The sequence below is a fragment of the Arvicanthis niloticus genome, chromosome 19 (genome assembly GCF_011762505.2).
Source record: "Arvicanthis niloticus isolate mArvNil1 chromosome 19, mArvNil1.pat.X, whole genome shotgun sequence".
In the NCBI taxonomy this organism is placed as follows: domain Eukaryota; kingdom Metazoa; phylum Chordata; class Mammalia; order Rodentia; family Muridae; genus Arvicanthis; species Arvicanthis niloticus.
In genome coordinates this window covers 28,602,324-28,604,676 of record NC_047676.1, presented here as the reverse complement: position 1 = coordinate 28,604,676, position 2,353 = coordinate 28,602,324, and the positions used below count along the sequence as shown (strand labels likewise).

Below are 2,353 nucleotides of genomic sequence, written 5' to 3'. Positions count from 1 at the left end.
TCCTCCTTCTCCTTCTCCTTCTTCTCCTTCTTCTTCTTCTTTTTAAATTGAAGGTCCCTTACTGGTCCTGCTTTCATGAGTGGCCAAGATCAAGAGAAGGGGAGGGCACCCAGCTGGTGCAGGGAGGGTTATGTCCACACTTCATTTACACACAGAACTAAACAGACAAGCACAGAAGCACAGAGTCACTATTGTGGTTAGAAGTTGGCAGCATGGGATGAGGAGGGATGAGGAGGGATGAGGAGTAGGGGTGTCGTTAAACAAACAAACAAACAAAAACAGCCTCCCCCCAAACTGGGTGCCTAGGATGGGACTTGGTCTGCTTCAACCCAAGAGGAATCAGAAGATCAAAAGCAGTTTGGGAAGGCCAGAACCGCCAGGGATGGAGGGAGAAGGATGGTCCAGGGGGTGGGAGGGATGTTTGGCAACTGGGGTGAAGGGATAGCCCTCCTCCTGCTGGGATCCCCTCAGCCCCTCCGGTCTGGCAGGAAAGGGGCAGCCTGCAACACCCAAGAGCAGGTCTAGGGCTGCTAGATGCTCCAGGCAGGGGGCTGGAGGTGGCTCACAAAGGCTTGCCCTCCAGGGAAATGACAGCGCTGCCACCTAGTTTCTCTGCCAGGGTGCAGCGGTCCTTGACCTCCTCGTAGCAGTTAGCTTGTAATTCATGCTTGATTCCTGTCAGCTTCTTCTTGATGGCATCCTTGGAGCTGGCATAGATCATTTTGCTCTTAAGGGGTGCATTCTTGGGGGCCCAGAAGATGAACACCAGGTCCTCCTTCTTGCTCTCCTTGGTCTCATAGGTTGCGTCATAGAGAGCGTAGCGGCAGTCCTTATCTGGCAGCATCTTGACAAATGTGGTATAGGGGTCATCCACAGTCTGCCCCACATCTCCTACTAGGATCTCCTTACCCTCCTCCAGGATGATGTTCTTCTTGTCCTCACTCAGGCAAAAGAGCACTGCCTTCTTGCGTTTCTTCACTTCTTCTGGCGTTGAAGATTTGCGAACTTTCATGTCATTGAACACCTTGATGACACCATCAGAGACAGCCACACCAGAGGCCATGTTTCCGGAAATGAAAGGGAGACAGAAAGAGCTACTGAAGACTTGAGCTGCCGCAGCTGCTGCCGGGATCCGACTGAACCAAGCCCTTCCTTTCTTAAGTTGCTCTTGTTACGCATTTTAGTTGCAGTAATGAAAGGAGCAACTCATACGCAAGCAGTCACAGATTTTACATGGACACAATTTCAGTCAGATCTTAAATGGAGTCATGAAGCTCCATCCTTTCACAAGAAGTCACTCTGACTGTTTGCCTTCTAAGTCACACTGCTCCTCATTGTCCTATATTTGTTTATCAATCTCACTCACAGTGAAACTGCAAGATCCTCTGCTACCACTTTCTCTGCTTCACCACAACTAGCAGCCAACTTCAACACAAGCCTCAGATTGTCAAAATGTGCTTTCAGTTGAATTACTGTCTTCCTGTCTACCAGGAACTAGACCATACTATCCAACAGTTTCATTAAGAATCCCTTACTTCCTCAGTCACATTTGCCCTAAAAGATTCCGGAGAACGCTTTGGGTCTTCAGCTTCTTCCTGCCTATCCATTCTTATGCTAATGAGGGCCCTGAGAACTCCTTGCTGTAATTGTCTTGACTATAACTATCTTCATTCCTGCACCTTTCTTTTTTTTTTTTTTCCCCATGCTACCAAGGTTCCCTATTGGAACACACACGCACAGGTGCGCGCACACACACACACACACACACACACACACACACACACACACACACACAGAGCCATGCACGCGCACACCCAGAACTGTGTTCATCGGCTTTTGAGACAAGTAATTTATGAAAGGTATCAGGCATTATGCATACGCTAGTTTTGTGACTTGAAGGCCATGCCACGGTTCTGACCAATGTCACACAACACTCATGTTTCTTGCACACAGACCTCACACTTCCCATCTCTAGCACCAGGAGACACCAGACCCATCCTGGCTGCTATGTCTCTACTGGAAGGTAGCTGGCGCTCTCTCCAGAGTGAAGCCAATTGATGTCTGATCACCTCATAGCCATCAAGCCAAGCTTTGCAAGAGCACATCTGACTGGCAAAAGTCACATCCACTGTCTACACAACAGGTGTCTGGAAAGCTGGAGATCTGAGCTTCTGCTTTTCATCTCGAAGAGATGCAGACTTACCGTCCCTGTAAACAAGAAGGGTATCAAATATCACAAATGCCAAATAAATATGATAAATGTTCGTTATTCTTGGTCCTAGTTCAAAATCCCCGAACTGAGAGAGCTTCTATAAACTTGTGACAAGGGCAAAGCCTTCTTATTTTCTCCCTC

General features: G+C 48.2%; 1 pseudogene; it reads right to left on the bottom strand.

Annotated features, from left to right (window-relative positions):
- Positions 1-408: 408 nt before the first annotated feature.
- Positions 409-1,150, bottom strand: LOC117723949 (cofilin-1 pseudogene; annotated as a pseudogene).
- Positions 1,151-2,353: the final 1,203 nt, after the last annotated feature.